Source organism: Cydia pomonella, chromosome 9 (genome assembly GCF_033807575.1).
Source record: "Cydia pomonella isolate Wapato2018A chromosome 9, ilCydPomo1, whole genome shotgun sequence".
NCBI lineage: Eukaryota > Metazoa > Arthropoda > Insecta > Lepidoptera > Tortricidae > Cydia > Cydia pomonella.
The window spans coordinates 21,609,369-21,629,054 of record NC_084711.1 but is presented as its reverse complement, the minus strand read 5'-3'; the positions used below and the strand labels follow the sequence as shown (position 1 = coordinate 21,629,054).

Sequence of the window (19,686 nt, the reverse complement as noted above, 5' to 3'; positions counted from 1 at the left end):
GTTTGAGAAATGGGCTCCAGTATATGTATTCTTCGATTATTTCTGTGATTATTTGTACTTATTATGTACAGTCAGCAAAGCTATTAGCTTGGCACCCCTACACATTTGTATGTAGGGGTGGGGTAGTTTGGCTGACTGTACGATTCACAAATGCTAATAAACCTGTAAGAATACATGTGTTTTTTTAAGGAGTTTGTTTATTATAGTGCAAGCTTGCTTGAATAAAACCTTACCCCCTTATTCATAAACGTGTACTAAAGTTACGATGCCGCTAATAATCGTTTCCCCCTTTCTGACGAATTGGTATGATGGAAACGGACAAACGATTATTAGCGGCATCGTAACTTTAGTACACGTTTATGAATAAGGGGGTTAGTCTTTCATTAGCATGCACTTGATTGATTGCTCCTACTACTTCCCACTCATGGCGACCCTGCCAATATCCTTATATCATCAAACGTAACAGTAATTCTGACTTTGGAAATGAGTTTACACAAATAATTATATATGTAGGACCTATTTAAAATCATTTGTGTTAAGTGTCGTTAAATATATCTATAACATTATGACATCGTTTTTCCAACTTAAATTCTATATTCAATTTTCACCAAAAATTCTAAAAGCAGCCGTCATAATTTATTACACTTTCAGACGCTCTGGAACGTATCTCCAACAAAAAAAACAAATGATATCGAAACCTAATGTCGTAAATCTAACTATTGGAATATCTACACGTATTTACAGATTTACATATGAGTCTGGTAGAAACATCCGTCAATTTATAGTGAAAATCATATAGGTTGTCCTATCCGATTGGAACTTTAAAAAATTTGTCAGTTACGGATCCTGAGATACACTGGTTCTCTGTAGCATTCGGCTAGTTAGCTGTCAGGAGTACATGGCTGGTAGTCATAATTGCAAATCACTTTAACCTAGCACATACGGATAATCAATCTTATTACAATATATTTAGAGTTGATAATTCCTTGAGCGATTGTAATTGGCGAATAGGGACTGTGGGCCTACCGCGAACACCAAAGTTCGCAAATTACGGGCATCTTTCTCTGTCACTCTAATTACGCCATGATTGGAGTATAAGAGAAAGTTGCCCGTAATTTGCCAACTTCGGTGTTCGCAGTAGGCCCTCTGCATTGATTTCTCTTGAAAATCGTCCTTCTGAGAATACATCGAAGGTTGGAATTTGACTGATTTTTTAAGAGCATGAAAGGGACATCGTAAACAATGGATTTATTTCCGTGTGTAACTTTGGATGGCATTATTCACTAATTTCGCTTTGTAACGGCTCCTAGCTTTGTTGTTTATTACACGGAGGTATTCTGTAGAATTTACGATGGTTCAATAACTGAATAACGTCATCACAATACAGGGTGAATGGTAAAACGGGTCACTCACGTATTTTAAGTCAAAAAACTCTCGACATGTGTCACTCCGTACCTAGTAGTATCATCAGGAGCTCGCGTTAGCTTTATTCCCACACTTGGCTCGGTTGGTTTTTAATTTAAAAAAAAATGAACGTTAATCTCACTAATACTGAATGAAACAGTTGCTTATAATTTACGGATTGCCCAGTGTTGATCCGCCTTACGTCTCTTGAATGACCCTGTATAAGCCGAAAGATATGTTTGTGCAATGGTGTAAAAAAGCATGTGGTTCTCAAGCGGAAGGTCACACGTTCGAGCCCCGGCTCGTTGCAATGACTTTCTTGGAACGTATGTACAAATGTACAAATAATTTCGGCTAGGAAAAGCATGGTGAGAAAATCTTATTTTATCTCAATAAGGGAGTCTGGTTTGCAAGGTTGGATGACAGTAGCTTTCGTACAATTTAGTGCTTAAGGTAGGGTTATACTGCCATTTATCCTTTTTTAAATGCTAAAATTAAATACACCTAAGACAATAAAGGTAATAAAGGCGTCGGTTGAATGCCAATTCATGGCAGGAAACCGCGCTGGATCAGGATTCAGGACAGGTTGCGTTCTCTCGTTTCGGAGGCCGGGATTCTTTTTGGATCGCTGAGCTAAAGCAGTTTTTTTTTTTTTTATTATTAAAAACTGATCGGCAATTGGCTCTAGTCGCACCTGATGGAAAGTGAAGACAGGGCCTAAGATGGAGCTCACCGGTTCAGTAGTAGCCTATTCACTCTTGCTTTAAAGAGACCGAGGTCATATTTATATTTAGTTCGTTTAGTTAGTTAAGATAATAAAGGCGAGGGTCAGTGTTGGCTGAAACGTTAATGCAATTGACCATTAACCACCACAAATTCAATTTTTAATGATTAATTCTAATTAACGTTCGGCCAACACTGGCGTGGGTTACCTTTAATTTTTTTGAATTGATAGCAGAATATTGATGACTATTTCTCTGCTTCACACGCTTCAATAATACATACAAATAAACGAGACAAATATATTCGTTCACTCATTGCTGAGTTAGCTGAATAGGGTGAATCGTAAAACCATGGGCTGATAATAGCCTATATCGGCTTCCAATGTAAAAGCGTTATCGAATAAATAGCTATTTCACTCTAGTGCATAAAGTAAAATAATATATAGATAAATACATACTTTTATAGGTACATAGAAAACACCCATGACTCAGGAACAAATACCTGTGATCATCACACAGATAAAATGCTCTTACCTAGATTAGAACCCGAGACCATCGGTTCCATAGACAGGGTACTACCCAATAAGCCAGTCCGGTCGTCAAAATTACTTTGATTTGCCGCTCGCCGCTCGAGTCCAGTCCACGACCTTTCCGCCATTGTTAGAGTTTGCACGGTGGATCTGAAATGAATGAGAAGATCCGTGGATCCAGATCCAGATCCGGATAATTTCATATATTTCGTATCCAGATTGCATACCCTGGCTGTTGTGCGTGTTGAAAAAGATAAAGATGGTTTATCATTTATTCAAGTAGGCATATTACAATGCTCTTATGGACGTCAAATAAAGCTACACCAGCTCTAACCCTACACCTCTGACCCGAGAAGATTTAAATCCCCCCTCAATTGGAGGAGGGTATCCCAATATGGACCGGCATGAAACTCGGCAGGACACATATTTTCAAAACATTACATCTTATAAGTAATGACTAATGAACATGCATTAAATAAGAAAAAAAATACAATTTAGATTACTATAATAGAAATCATTAGAGGAAACACTATCTACTTATCACGCACCATAGCAACCGTCCACCAATATTTCCTTTAGCAATATTCCCGTTATACTACTACTACTACTCCTTCCTTGCCGTATCCGGCAATGGCGACTCCATCAACAATTCTTGTCCGGATTATGAAATGCCCTTATGTGGCTCGCAAAACCAAACTTTGTTTTGAAGATGCGGTCACACGATGCGCAATGGAGTTGTCCAGTCGAGTTGCGGGTGTATGTGTAGGAGGGCTTAGGTCGCGTCTTGCGGATATGACGCTTAGCATCTAGGTCTTCCAGACGCTGCTGCTCAAATTGAGCTACTTTCTCCCGTCCCGTCCCGTCGTACTTTGTCCCGTTATATCGGGACATCATTATCAGAGACAAAGAGTTGTCTTTTATTGCAATCGTAAAAATGATGGCCGCGGAATATAGCACTTTGCCCGGTACATTATACATGAGGTACTCAAATATTACGACGCAACTGTATATATTTCTGAGTGTCTCGTAAATTAAGTTGAGCGAATGTAATTTAAATACAGACTTCATTACTCAAATTCGTTAGATGTTAATTTTGGCTACATTCTTCGTCGCTGACTATTTGAATAATTTTTAATTTTGTAAGCTCATTTGACTAGTTTGTCCTGCCAAGGTTACCTTCAGAAGTCACACTCACAAAATAAATAATGTATATTCATCGTGTTAATAGTAGAGACTGACTAGAACCGTTTAAAAAAAGCGGCCAAGTGCGAGTCGGACTCGCCCATGAAGGGTTCCGTAACATTTATGACGTATTAAAAAAAACTACTTACTAGATCTCGTTCAAACCAATTTTCGGTGGAAGTTTACATAGTAATGTATATCATATATTTTTTTTAGATTTTTCATTCTGTTATTTTAGAAGTTACAGGGGGGGGGGGGGGATACACATTTTCATTTTGGAAGTGTCTCTCGCGCAAACTATTCAATTTAGAAAAAAATGATATTAGAAACCTAAATATCAGTTTTGAAGACCTATCCATAGATACCCCACACGTATGGGTTTGATGAAAAAATTTTTTATTTAAATTCTATGACTTATTAAAAAAAACTACTTACTAGATCTCATCCAAACCAATTTTCGGTGGAAGTTTGAATGGAAATGTATCTTATATATTTTTTTTAGATTTTTCATTCTGTTATTTTAGAAGATACAGGGGGGGGGACACATTTTACCACTTTCGAAGTGTCTCTCGCGCAAACTATTCAGTTTAGAAAAAAATGATATTAGAAACCTCAATATCATTTTTAAAGACCTATCCATAGATACCCCACACGTATGGGTTTGATGAAAAAAGATTTTTTGAGTTTCAGTTCTAAGTATGGGGAACTTTTTTTTTGTTTTCTATTTTTGTGTAAACATCTTAATGCGGTTCATACATCTGTTTACCAAGTTTGAACAGTATAGCTCTTATAGTTTCGGAGAAAAGTGGCTGTGACATAATCGGACAGACAGACGGACATGACGAATCTATAAGGGTTCCGTTTTTTGCCATTTGGCTACGGAACCCTAAAAAGGCAGCATTTGAAATAAGGTGCATTGGAATAACTTCGAAAGCGGGGTTAATTTTTTTACTGATATATGAGGCAAACGAGCAGACAAATTGCTTGATGGCTTTATATATACTACGTCGATAAACAATCATATGGTCCGCCTGATGGTAAGCAGTATCCGTAGCCTATGGACGCCTGCAACTCCAGAGGCGTTACATGCGCGTTGCCGACCTTAACACTTCGCATCCTCGTTGAGCTCTGGCAAGTTTACTCACGTAGGAACACAACACTATGGGTAGTGTCTAGCTGCGGTTTTCTGTAAGGTGGAAGTATTTCCCCAGTTGGGCTCTGCTCTAGATCTAGAATGACATTCGCTGTACTGTGCCCTACCACACAAAGCCAGATGATATTCACAATGCCTATACCTCTCTTGTGGACGTATTTTAGGACATGTAGTCGTTAGATTTGTAGCTGGCCCCCAACGGCTTATCCTTTGTCTATTGTTAACTAAAACCGCGCGTGCCACTACCTGCAAAAAAGGGTCGTATAATTCTAATTGGCACCTGTGCGCGGGCTAGTCCAACGCTCAAAAAACCAGTGTAGGTGTGCCTTCCGATAACGCGCCTTTGTTGCGCATATCGAGGACACATTTTAGACTGGTTTGGTAGCGTTCGACTCGCCGGCACTCAGTTAACCATATAGGGATCACGCAAGAAGTCACAAATTATTTTTCCATTTGTTCATTTTGGATCGTATTTCAATTACCATAGGAGTTGTAATTAAATAACCGGTTAAAGTTATACCCTGTGCAGTTAAGGACATACTCGGGTCGTGCTCCTGGTGGTAAATCGCGAATATCTTCTAAACCTGCAGCACCTTACAGTCTGGCAATGCTTACGCTACTGCAACGCCAACCAAGGCATCTTGCTTACAGTATTTATAGTAAAAAAGTACAGTAGATGGCTGCGATACGCGTTATACTCGTGAACGAGTGCTGTTAGTGGAGACCGGTCATTTTTAAGCTTACACCATGGGCTACATGTTATGTAACTTTACTTTTGAGTGGCATTAACGTGAGACACTTCATTCAGTTCTTGTTTAATTTCATGTCTTTTAATTCATTATATAAGAATTCAAGTCTTGGAGACCTTTTACATCTCTAAAAATATTTTAATGATCGTTTTTTTTTATATTTCATCACTGACACTTAGAGACTTACATCTCTAAAAATTGTAGTATCTGCTGTTGATATTTTTTATTATAGTTTTTTTTGTGTAATTCGACATTCAGAGACTGTATGCATCTCTAATAAAGTACCTTATATTTCATTGAATCCTTAATTGTAATTGTATTTGTTATTTTTATTGATTGTAAAAATTCACAGTAAGCTTAAAAATTAAGTAATTAATTGGGCTATTATTAGCGCTGTGTTTTTCTAAGAAAGCGTTTTCCGAAATTAGTTAGGTATAAATGTTGCTTCGTCGATGATTCATTCAAATCTTTGAGTTCCCACTCAGAGGTATAGGGAAAATATCTTCAACAATGCTACCTTCTGGAATTTAAATTAGGCAGAAATATTGAAAGCTACGTCGTTTGAAATTAGCTAAGCGAATAATTATTACGAATTCCCTTTTTATTAAGTCCTGGCCCGATTCGAATTTTAAGATATAAATACAAATACGTTTATTTCATTACTTTTCACAGCAGTTCATAGGTACAAATATGTATTTGGTAGGTAAGTAGTCCATCTTAGGTACAAAATGTAGGTAAGTATTTATGTATGTATGTATGTATATACTTTATTGTACATAGAAATAAAAACACGAAAAACACAGTTACAGAGTAAATTAAATACAACAAAGGCGAACTTATCCCTGTATGGGATCTCTTCCAGTTAACCTTTGAGGAAATGAGTAAAACAGAAGTAACGGTGAATGAATGACAAATACAAACAAAAGTGTACAATCACTGAAATTAATGAAATGCACGTTTTGAATACACATTGATACAAATATACATAAATAGAAAAATAACCATCAAATAATGCATACATATATATATAAATATAAATAAATAAATATTCAATATATAATATAAATATATATGAATTCGAACCAGAAAAGTAAAGGAAATTAAAAAAGTAGAAGTACTCAATGGAACTAGGAAGTCGTAACCAAAGTATCGGAAAGCCACAATTTTTTAAGCTTCTCCTTGAGTGATGCTACAGATTGGGATTGCCTCACGGACACCGGAATCTCGTTCCATAACTTAACTTATTTATCTCAACAATGTGCAACAATTTTGTTGTGTAGGTAATGAAAAAGGTGCGGGTACAGCTTGCTGGATTTAAACCCGCCCTTGGTCAGCTAATTGGAGAGGTATCGGTATCATTTAGCGAATTGTACAATTGACATAAAAAAATGAGAACATTTAGTAGGTAACAAGAGTTTTACGGGGTAATTAACACTGGTACAGAATAATAAAAAAACATGTACTATTGTGTATCATGGAGTTAGTAATTACCTTAATGTTAACTTTATGAACGTGTTAGATTATTAGTAAAACTTTTACTGCATTATTCGATAAATGAGAAGATACGTTTGTGACGTCACTTCTCGAACGACAAATGGCATGATTAACCAGTTGTGAGTGGCTGGTTAGCAGTGGATATAAAAGGGCCCGACCTGTTTCATTTTGATTCATTCTCATTGTGATTCTTCGTTGCGCTGCAGCACTGAGTTAATCGTCGCCACAGGAATATTGAAAGTTAAGTAAATACTATGTTGATAATTATTTTAATGTTTATATACCTTAATGCTGAATTAATTATTAAATAATTCATTCAGACATATATTGGTGAATTATAAAGTGTTAGTTATTGTATTTATTAGTTGTTGATGATAAGGTGAATAAATTGGATTAGTAACTTTAATAAAAAGGCATTATTTTCAAATATATTTGTTCATTATTTAATTTATCATACTATAATCCAAATAGCATCTAATGATAGTTTTAGCAGTTTTGAATAATTCTGAATCAAGGTAAATAAATAACTTGATGACAAGTTATGCCAAATTTATACAGTTAACTTAGTGTTATCAAGCAGTATTGTGAATTTAAGGTAATATTGACTATTAATTCTGTTTCAATTGCTTGTTTAGCAGCTAGGTTTGCTTTTATCTACTCGGACATCCATTTTAACTTATTATTCTTACAAACGCATCCCTCATCGGGCTGGTAACGTGTATATCCTGGAATTCCTTTTGATGATTAATATACAACTTTTAAGCCTAGATTTGAACTGTTGGATACTCTTAGCCTCGCGCACAGGTGGGGGGATATCATTCCAACACTTAGTGGCGGCGTAGCGCAGCCGCGCGATCTGGCTTATAAGTTCTCATTTAGATATCGTTTGTATGTCGTATAATTGAAAGAAGCAGCTCGATTCGGGCAACCAATGTCTCTGACGTAAGAAATATCGTAGATAAATGTTATTGAGATCACAGCGGAATCGAAATAAACGTCAGTTTTGACATGTCGTTTAGTTATCGATCTTTTAAATATCTTAAACGTGTCTTACTCATTCTTCGAATCGGACCGTATGTAACATTTATTAATGCAATAAATATTTTCATTTTCATTTCTTTTCATTTTGATATCTCGAGACCATGGGGTCAATTAACCTATCTTTTAAATATACCTACCTAATTAATACAAAGAAATTTACAGCGAAGTACAAGATTACATGATACAATATAATCGTATGGCCATGCAATTTTGCGTCTGGCAAACCACATTATACCTCTCGCATCGAATGATGGTCCCTATTCATTTTTATATGGAGTAGCCGTCAAGTATAATGCTTGTAGACATTTTTGAAATGAAGTTCCTTATCGAAGCTAGGTGAAAAGAAGTGAGAGATTTTTCCGTCATAACCCATACGATGAAAGAATGAAAATGAGGATGAGGATGAGGACACGAACACGAAGAAAATGAGCATGAGCATGATCAGTAGCATAATCATGCGCATGAGCATGAGCATGAGTATGAGCAAAAGCGTGATCATGAGCAAAAGCATGAGCATGAACATTAGCATGAGCATTAGCATGAGCATTAGCATGAGCATTAGCATGAGCATTAGCATGAGCATTAGCATGAGCATTAGCATGAGCATTAGCATGAGCATTAGCATGAGCATTAGCATGAGCATTAGCATGAGCATTAGCATGTGCATTAGCATGATCATTAGCATGAGCATGAGCATGAGCATTAGCATGAGCATTAGCATGAGCATTAGCATGAGCATTAGCATGAGCATTAGCATGAGCATTAGCATGAGCATTAGCATGAGTATGATCCTGAGCATGAGCATTAGCATGAGCATTAGCATGAGCATGAGTATGATCCTGAGCATGAGCATAAGCATGAAAAATTGACGACCGGTTTGGCCTAGTGGGTAGTGACCCTGTCTACGAAGCTGATGGTCCCGGGTTTAAATCCTGGTAAGGGCATTTATTCGTGTGATGAGCATGGATATTTGTTCCTGAGTCATGGGTGTTTTCTATGTATTTAAGTATTTATCAATATTTATATATTATACATATATATCGTTGTCTAAGTACCCTCAACACAAGCCTTATTGAGCTTACTGTGGGACTTAGTCAATTTGTGTAATAATGTCCTATAATATTTATTTATTATTATTTATTTATGAACATGAAAATTATTTCCTCATGTGTAGCAAAATTATTTCCACACTTGAATTCCGTCACGAGTTTCCGTCACGACTCTTTCTAAACTTCGTTGTAACAGAGTGTTCCTCGGCACTCACGCATTAGCATGAACATGGAAATGATTTCCTCATATGTAGCAAATTCTTTCCACACTTGAATTCCGTCACGACTCTTTCTTAACTTCGTTCCAACCAAGTGTTCCTCGGCACGCATTTAAATAATAAAACTGGAACATTTAAATAATAACAATACTGGTAAAAAAAACTTTTTCAATTATTTTTCTAAATTAAGCACAACCAACAAATATTCGAAGGAAATGTCATAGATACCATTATTCGACGCGAGACGGTTAGATCTCCATTCAAGTTTTCGCTTCACGTTCTTTTAAACTAATGTTCGTATTTCAAAAATTTTTGTTTGTACTTTGTTCCCGTTTCTAAAACTACGTTCAATTTAGTTCGAAACTTGGCCTAAAGCTGAATTGAGAAACAAGTGGAAAAGTTGGAAATCTGAGACCTCAGGAATTCATAAGTTTCTTCAAAGGTTTCGTAAGTTGCTTACTTCATTTAATGAGGAATTTTAACACGGCAATTTTCATTGTTAAACTTTAATTGGTTCTACGCAAATAACTTTGAAATCTAGGAGATGTATGAAACAAAATTAGTTACCTGCTATTTTTGGTTTTCTGTTAGAATTGGAGCTTTAAAAGCCATTACAAAAATGGCGTGTCGCTCGTTTTTCCCCTTTTTTTAGCAATTTAGGCCATCCAAAAATACTTAAAGGAAAGTAATAAATACAAGACTAGCTTTCGCCACAGACAGAATAAATAATAATACTACGATACAGAAGGTACACTTCATAACAAAATACCTCTAGGTATCGGTACCGAACGTGATCAAAAGTTGCCGACTGGACATATCATAAATACTCATGAGTTGTCAACATTTTTTAAATTGTTTTTCTGCAACCCAAATGTACACAGTACATGTACAGTGTACTTTAGACATGTTTCTATGCGACACCAGATCTGGAGCAGACCGCATGGCACGGAGTGGCAAACGCCTGCTTTTGTTCAAATTCTTAAAGGCAAGGCTCGGAAACCGGTTAAATTTCCAAACCGTTGTCATGTACTTGGTGCAAAACTTTTAATTCCGGTTTCGCTCGATAAAGCGTTATTCTTAAACCGGTTTTTATGAGAACAGTTCTTGTCAAATTAACTGGTTTAGAGCAATAAAAACCGGTTTCTTGCTATGTCAGTGTCTATGTTTACGTTGCACACCACCAGGCCGGCCGGCTCCTTTGTCGCTCGTCGAGTGAACCGATTTTTAGGTCACAATAACTTTTGCGTTCTTATAAAAGTTCGAAGAAAAACCGAAATAAACCGGTATTTACTGGTATTTTATAAACCGATTCTGAGCCTTGCTTAAAGGTGCTTTCACACCGCAGTTAACTGTTGTGGACCAATACTGTGCAACAGAGTAGAGTTTGTGCGGAAAGAGAAGAGTCGTGGAATGTATAGAGCCCAATACATTCCACGAGTCTTCTCTTTCTGAACAGACTCTAACATTAGGTAACTTACCTTGTTGCTTATGTACAGTGTCGCTCCACAGTTGTTCCACAGAAGCATATAGAGAAATAAGAAGTAAACATAGAATGCTCACACCATACATCAGTTTTGTACTAAAACGCTTATTATTTTCGTAGTCGACATCTAGCATCGAGTAGCGGAATTATCAGTACTGCTACTTGACAATAGATGTTGCGACGAACGAAAAGTTTAATAAGTTCTGTATGTACATAAAAACATTGCCAGTTTTAAGAAAAACTGTGAAATACATAATATTAATACTAGAAATAAGCATAAGCTCGCAGTGCCCTTCACTAGGCTCCATAAAATTAAGAAATCATTCATGGGTAATTGTGTAAGATTTTACAATAAACTTCCTAATATTATAACTGAATTGTCTGTTAGTAAATTTAAAAATTATGTAAAACGTAAGCTTATCTCTAAAGCCTATTATAGCACACAAGACTACATGAATGATGAAACACCGTGGGATTAAGTGTGATTGTAAAGAATGAATTATTTATTGTTATGTTATTAATGATGAAATTGATAATTCAATGTATATATATACCGTATTTTTTGACATTTAGATTTTATTCTAGAAAGGTTCTAGACTAGTATTTTTATACAATTTTGATGTTTGACGATCTTTTTGTGAAATTCTTATTATTAAGTTTACCATATCTATAATAGTTCAATGTTTTTTTTAGAACAATAATAACTGCATCAATAAATTGCTCTGATATTTAGATTAAGATGATATTTGTAAAATTTGACGATTTGAAAGTGCTTGTTGCTAGGCCTATTTGAATAAAGAATATTTTGACTTGACTTGACTTGACTAATGCTCAACAAATTTCAGCTAATATTATAACCGGCTTGTAATATTAGTTGAAGATTGTTGAGAAATACAATTCTCGTCAGTGTCCCGTCAAGTGTCAAGAAGCGGTAGTGATAATTCCAGTACTCGACGATAGATGTCGACTACGAAAATAATAAGGGTTTTGGGACCATTTTGTATGGAGTGAGCAGTCTATGCTTACGTTTTATTCCTCTATGACAAAAGTTAACTGCCGTTCTAAATCGAAATTTTAAGCAATTCTTGATTTTGTCAGAATGGAAGGAGTCCTTTTTTAAATTTAGACTTATTAAACAATACTTTAATGTTTTCTTCATGATGTTTTCTCAACATACCATTTAGGCATGTAAAAAATCCTAAATAATTAATGAAAATTGGTAATTATCTCGATAGATAAAAATATAAGTACAAAAGACATAAACGCGCGAACCCCAGGCCGCCCGTCCCCCGTTCAGTCTTTTCTATAGGAGCGCGGCGGCACGTCATAAGTCATTTTTTTATCGTTGACTACTGCGTATCGAAATAAATATTATAGTTTAGTTGCGAGCCCGTGCATGAAAAGTACGCAATTATAGTTTGGTATACCAAATCTTAATTCAACCATTACAGTACACGAGCAGATTTTTTTATTATCAAAACTAAGTGAAATTTTGGCAAGAAATCGTCTGAGCCTACACGACAAGTAGAACTTTTAATGGACCCCACTAAGTAGTCTTAGATACTTTGGCCTTAAGCTGTACCTAAGTCTTCTTAAGAAACGGTTATATTATTGTATTATGTATGTTATTTGATGGAATAGTAAAAATGTTATATACAAGTGGCCCTGTGCGCTGTATACCTGCAATAAACTTCACAAGTTTAAAAACCCGGACAAGTGCGAATCGGACTCGCCCACCAAGGGTTCCGTATAAATTTATCAATTTTTTTTACAAAATTATAGTTACCAGATATTTTGTCGAAATATACGTTTTTTTGCGGCATAAACGGCCGTATTTTTTTTCACGTTAACTTATAAGTCTGATTTTTTCACCGCTTCAAGGGATCATAGACTTGAGTATATGGTTTTAATTTCAACTCGATACCTTCACGCGTTCCCGGATGGACGGTCGCTCTGCAAATCTATCCTATAAGGGTTCCGTTTTTTCCTTTTCAGGTACGGCCCTAAAAATAAAAAATACTTCGTCGAGTCATTATAATAACAAACTCACAATGATCATAAGTACCGTATACCCTACTAGCACTTAAATCCTTTAGACCTATTTTCCAACATTTTGAACATTTTCCTAAAAACGAAACGACAGAAAAATCTATGTAACTACCGAACCTGCTCACAAAATTCACGAGAATCAGTTGAGAAATGCGATCTACAAAAGAGAACGTCCCAACATACGAAAGATTTTTTGCCAAACGTGAAACAGAGACTTTCTCTAACGCTCGGTCAATAAACAATTATGTAATAAGACTTCCAGACCAAGTTTAGTTCTAATTATTAGTTTCCAATATGACACTGTTATGATACAGTACCCCTAGTGTAAATATTTTCGACAGCGAAACGTAACGTACGCGTTTGCGTTAAGTGTCATTTTGTATGAGATTTTTGACTTTCCAAAACGTCCCGCTTGGCGCGCTGTTCAAAAACCCATACAAAATGAGACTTAACGCAAACGCGTACGTCACGTTTCGCTATCGACTAAATTTACACTAGGGGTACAGATCTGTCAGTGTGAAAACGCAGCAAAAAATATGTATGTAAGCTATATATCTATGGGCCTTTGTTGCCCGATAATAAATGATTTTACTATTTTTGACGACCGATCTGGCCTAGTGGGTAGTGACCTTGCCTATGTAGCCGATGGTCCTGGGTTCAAATCCTGGTAAGGGCATTTATTCGTGTGATGGGCATGGATATTTGTTCCTGAGTCATGGGTGTTTTCTATGTATTTAAGTATATATAAATATGTATATGTTAAATATATCGTTGTCTAAGTACCCTCAACACAAGCCTTATTGAGCTTACTGTGGGATTTAGTCAAATTGTGTAATAATGTCCTATAATATTTATTTAAAATATAAACATATCAAAAATGCAATACAATCGATATGTATTTTTAAGGTTTCGAGCATTTGTGTGTATATTGTACATTTTCGTCGTTTTTGATTTTTTTGTTATTTTACTTTGTTACGTATTGCAATTTAATGGATGACTGTCATTGGCCTTCTTTTATGTAAGCATTTATATGTTTAGTTATATTTACGGCTGTTGTTATCCTGAATACCAATAAAATAAATAAATAAACAATACCGCAACTAAAAGAAAATTTAACCGAAAGACTTGGAGGTTCATAATCATAATAATACATTATTGCAGAGGCCGGGAAAGGGCAATTCGTGGATGAGTTTCGATTTTCGACGACGCGAAGCGGAGTTCGACAAAGAAGACTAATCAACGAATTGCTGTTCCTGCCGAGGCATATACAAGGTGCCCGTGAGCATTGCGAGAGATTTTAACGGTGCATTCCTGACGACAACAGAAGCAAAAAATGACATAATTTTTTAGTGAAAAACGCCAAAAAAAAAATTTTTTTTTTTTGTTTATTTTCCCCTTGTTTTGATCACTCCTGTACATAAAACGTAATTTTTATTGATAAACACATAACCTTAAATTAACTAAAAAGTTTTTTTTATTTGGGGGTAGCCTCTCGAATACATTTTTTAATTTTTCGACGTCAATCAATAGGTATGTCCAGACTAGACCTCAAAGTGGTAATACCGCAGTCACAAATGTGTTTTGTACCGACTTATGGCGAAAGAATGATTTCGAAAAACATTTAATTATCTCTGAAACTAGGCCTAATCCAGAACATTTTATATGACATTTTAGTTCCTAAATATTACCAGAAATGCGTAGTTAAAATGTCTCGCAATGCTTACGGGCACCTTGTATAGTGCTTTTCTCCAAACATGCGAGAAAATCAGGTAAAATATACATAATTTAAACATAAACCAGCTCTCAAATCGAACCATCACATCAAAAACGTCAAAAACAATCTCCCTCTTTAATTATTTTTTAAAAGTTAAAGGCACAACTATTCTGCCATTCAGTACCATTCAATATTCACTCATTCAATATAATTGTGCAATATAAGCTGTATTTGCACGCATGAGATTCTTTAAAAAATATAAAAGTTATATAGTCTTTGATTTGATTAAGAGGCTGTCAATACCTAAAGCGCGCACACTGTCTATTTGTATCGGAGTAAATGAGATAGCACTGTCGCATGTTACTGGGCCTGGGCAAGGGAATAATAAGAAAAATATTTAAATAAAAAAAAGTGGATTATTAGTGTAATATTTTACTCAACCACGGTTTAGATATAAATGTTTTGAAATTGTGATTTTAATTGCAGACCCACAAGTCAAAACAATAAAGACATAAAAGTTTAATTGTGATTTTAAGACCAATCTTTGCAATTATTTTCTATCGAGCCGATTTCGTTCAATCATGTATCGAGTACAACCACGGTCTTTGAAATATAATTAATATGAACATATATTTTTCTTACTTGACTAAAACAAATAGTCTTTCTTAAAAAACTGTTTAAGTAACATCAATTTCAAGGACATTGGGTGTTGACAGCCTCTTAAGCAGTATTCGCACGATCTTACACGACTCTATCCTGAAGCTTGAAATGATGCTGACCGGGTCGTGTAGACGCATCCCGCGGCTATATTAATTGGCTGTAGGTAAATGTGTCTTTCTTAGTGGATACATGTTTTCAAAGAGTAAAAAACAATACAGTGATAACTTTTCCGCCCGCTAAAACACGACAATAATGGTTTGAATTTTTTTTTAATTTGAGTTTGACCATAACGAAGAACTTCCCGTACTATTTTTGCTACAATAAGGTGAACACTTCCGAGCATATTGCAGAAAATTATGTTAACTGAAACGAGCAAAATTATAAGTGATGCATATATATACATATATATATCAGATAGAAAAATAACTGATATCTGTTTTAAATATGGTATTTACAAGGAAGTGTTTTGAACTCAAAAGTTAGGGACTTGGCAAAGTTAAATTTTTTAGAGATTTTCTGAGGGTGCGCATCAAAAGATTGAAGGAAAACAACAGGAAAATTCTTATAAGAAAATTTAAGTAAGACCATCACCACTTAGAATTAAACTTAACTTACTTAGGACTAGGACTTTTACAATTGGAGAAATTCTTAACTCTAACACTAGCACTGGACACTTCACATGTGAGATCACTGGATCTTGGCAACTTCAATAGTCATGTACTTCTCATGGTTTGGATGATCTTCATTGTCATCAATAATCTTGAACCATACGATATCTTCCTGGTAGTCCGTAGAAACCGCCGAGATGCCTTCGTAGGTCAATGATAGCCCGAAGAGAGTGTGATAGCGTTTCCAATGGTCTTCCAGGAAGAAATGGACAAGCAGGTCGACGAAAAACTCAGGAACAGAGTCCCAGGCCCTTGGCACGATGCAATTGAAGTAGTCCATTGTTACTATGCTTCTCCCGAATGTATTCCACGGCGAATGTTTATAGAATGAAGTCACTCTGGTGCAACGTTTGTTTATATTCCAGGCAAAAGGAATCAACGACCGCATGACTTTCGTTCAGTTTTCGTCCTCTGCAAGGTTAGGCCTCAGTATAGTATCCAAGCTATAAATTAGCCAGTAAACCGAGCTACGAACCGCTTTTGTTACATTGTATAAAGTGAATTTTAATCGTGCATGAATGTCAGCAAAGGAGAGTTTCAAAGATGAATTATATTTGAACAGATGGTACATTCTTATAGCTTTTAGAAGTATGAACAAAAATACGTAACAAATGTTACAAAGAAAGTATGTAGTATATAAAAAATTAATGAAGAAAACATGCAATTACACTTACAAAGTTTTTTGAACAAAGACATGCTTTTAAAACTTGAGATAATAACAACATAAATACATTAAGAAGAAATCTTAGTTATTTTATAACTATGTCCATGACCTATTTCTTCTTAAATAACGCATTGAAATCGATAAAGCAGGTCTATGTATATCTTTATACATGATAATGAACTATATAGACTTGACAATAGTTTCAAATTATTTAAAATTTGAATATTTTAAATTTGCATAATTAGACTGTATTTTTTTTACATATTAGCTCTTTAAAACCATTAGAACTAATTCGTACTTATAAATTTGGATAAAGAAGACTATTTTTTCTTTGGAGAGTGACAAGTGCGATGACCGCTGGCAAAAATAAACACGTCTTTCTGCGCACGCGTAATTCAAATTTCGATGCATGTGCTGACGTCAATCGGTGTTTACATTCCAACGGCTATAGATCATTGCCAAAGTGCTCTAGTGACTCAGTAAAAAATTTGATAAATTATCTAACAGTTAAAGTTTGTTCACATAGCAAATAAATATTCTTATCAACTAGATTATGAAATACTTACATGTGAACTTAAAACAAATAACACTATACTTTAAAAATGTCACAAATGCTTCAAACTCTTATTCTGCGGCTCATAGTCTTCATCTGCAGAATTAGACTCTGATTGCAAAGGGATTTTGCACTTTGCTCCATTTTTCTTCAGCAGGTCCATCATCTTTTGATCATAAATCATAAACGCAAAATGATATGGTGTCATACATTCTTTGTTCATAGCTTCCCGGTTGATATTGGGCTGCTGGCACAGCCATTCTACCATCTCATAATTCCTTATCTTCACTGCAATATGCAAAGGAGTGTCGCCATTGTTCAATTCTTTCGCATTTAGGTCCGCACCCCAAAGCGCCAAAAGCTTCATCTTCTCCACAGCGTCTAGAGGTTCCATAGCAACAATATGAACACATTGTTGCTGCTTTTCATTGTATTCCAACAGGCAGTGTCTATTGCCATCATCTATTAGGTCATGAAGAAATATTAGATGGCTTGCGTCTCCAGTACGACATAAATAATGCGCCAAATTTTCTCCTTCTTCGTTTCTGGACCCGGTCATGGCTATCCCTCGTCGATACATTTCGAGTTTATAATTCAACTGCTAGAACACGACTGACTTTCATGCTAGCTCGTTAAAAATGAGCGGGTGTATGATAACAGATTTATTAATAGGTCATGAGTTATCATTCAAAATGACGTTACACTTCCCCGCAGAATGTCACTGATTACCCCAAAGTCAGGTCAAGAGTTTCTTCAGGTTCGTCACACTCCACGCCATTGCTCCTCAAAAGCTCCATCATCCTCAAATCTTCAACCTTGCAGGCCACGTGGTACGCAGCATGAGTAACTTGTCTACCATAGACGTCGTACTGAAACAATACGTCTCTGCATCGCATAAATTGCACAATCTCCAAAAGCTCTCTAACATCTTCTCGGCAAATATATTGGAAAATATTTCCCTCAGCTTCAGTAGATTCTATATACTCATCGCCATTTGTAAAACCATTTTCTTCCATGGTTACGTCGCGCACCGAATAAATATAAAATGCAACTGAACAAATTACAATTCTACCCAATAAACAAGCTCGTTTTTGTGACATGTACAAGCGAAAACATTCTAATAATATTTGCAACTGACAGGTTAATATCTTTTACGATGCGTTAGTGCGTCAACACTCGCTTTCATTCAATAAAAACATGTACGTAGCAGTCTAAATAGGAGTAGCTTATAAATCACTCTGTAGATGGGGAGGTGTAACGTTATCTATACGTAATTGAAATCCGGGAGCAAATGATAACTGTTTTATCTTAATGTAGACGTCGACCGTATTGTACTTGAGAAGATTGCATAAGATTGAATAATATGCAACTACATTATGCAAACTAATTACCATACAAACATACAAACGTCTACTACCAAGGTTACGATGTTGTTAGTCATGCACCGAAAAATCCATTCATAATCTTTTGTTTACATATGATAACGATATGTTTAGGACGCACCAGTCTTACCTACTTATTCTATTTACCTAACGAGTCATCGGTGCAAAAACCTTGAACTGATCTCGGTTAACTAATACCGACGTAACCTGTTTTACATTTAGATTGTGTGCGTCGCTCGATTTATTGCCGCACGCGGTAATCTAGTGGCACAGGCATTAACCTGATGACATTGACAGTCAGCTTAAGGTCCATGTTTTTATGGATAAGTAAGTGATAGGCTTAATTGCGTGTTTACTTGGTAGGTTAGTGACTTAGAGCAATTTCTTGACTGATGACCTAAGTCCTGGGTCTTTGTTCTGTGATGAGGTAAACGGACGGAGCAAGGTACAGACTGATACAAGGCGTAGTTTTTGAGATATCTAATTAATGGGTTTAATACCATGTATAGAAAATAAAAAATCTTGTTTGGACGTCACACAACGAAGGAAATGTCAATTAAATGGATATTATATTTATGAGATGTCTCATATCTTCTCTGACGTGATCTGAATGTATAACTGCCTCTTAACATATCACAAGTACATGAATTAAGTATTTCACCTCTTACATCTATTCATGACCTAAAGTAGATATCGTTCCCAGATTTTATTTAGTATTTAAAGCTCGTAGAAGCAGGACGTTTGTTTTTTTTGTGTTTGCTATGGAAGAACAGTTTGCTTTTGTTGAGTACATTCAGCTCGCACCCGACGTTTTAGTGCCGCTATCCTGGCAAATTTACGGAATGGAAAGCTTTGTTTTGAAAACTATAAGAAGGATGATAGAAACCAGCCAAGAGGAGAGTCCTGTCATTCAAATAAACAACATTTCGGTCCAGTTGATAAGGAACCACCCTATCGGATTTCCATTTGTG

At 35.8% G+C, this 19,686-nt stretch overlaps 1 protein-coding gene across 1 annotated transcript in view; it reads left to right on the top strand.

Annotated features, from left to right (window-relative positions):
• The first annotated feature begins 4,654 nt into the window (after positions 1-4,654).
• The window catches only part of LOC133520941 (uncharacterized), a 107,310-nt gene continuing 92,278 nt past the window's right edge, over positions 4,655-19,686 (top strand). Inside the window, exon 1 of the mRNA XM_061855649.1 lies at positions 4,655-4,732. The gene's annotated coding sequence lies outside the window, so the exon portion shown is untranslated. The remainder of the gene's footprint in view (positions 4,733-19,686) is intronic.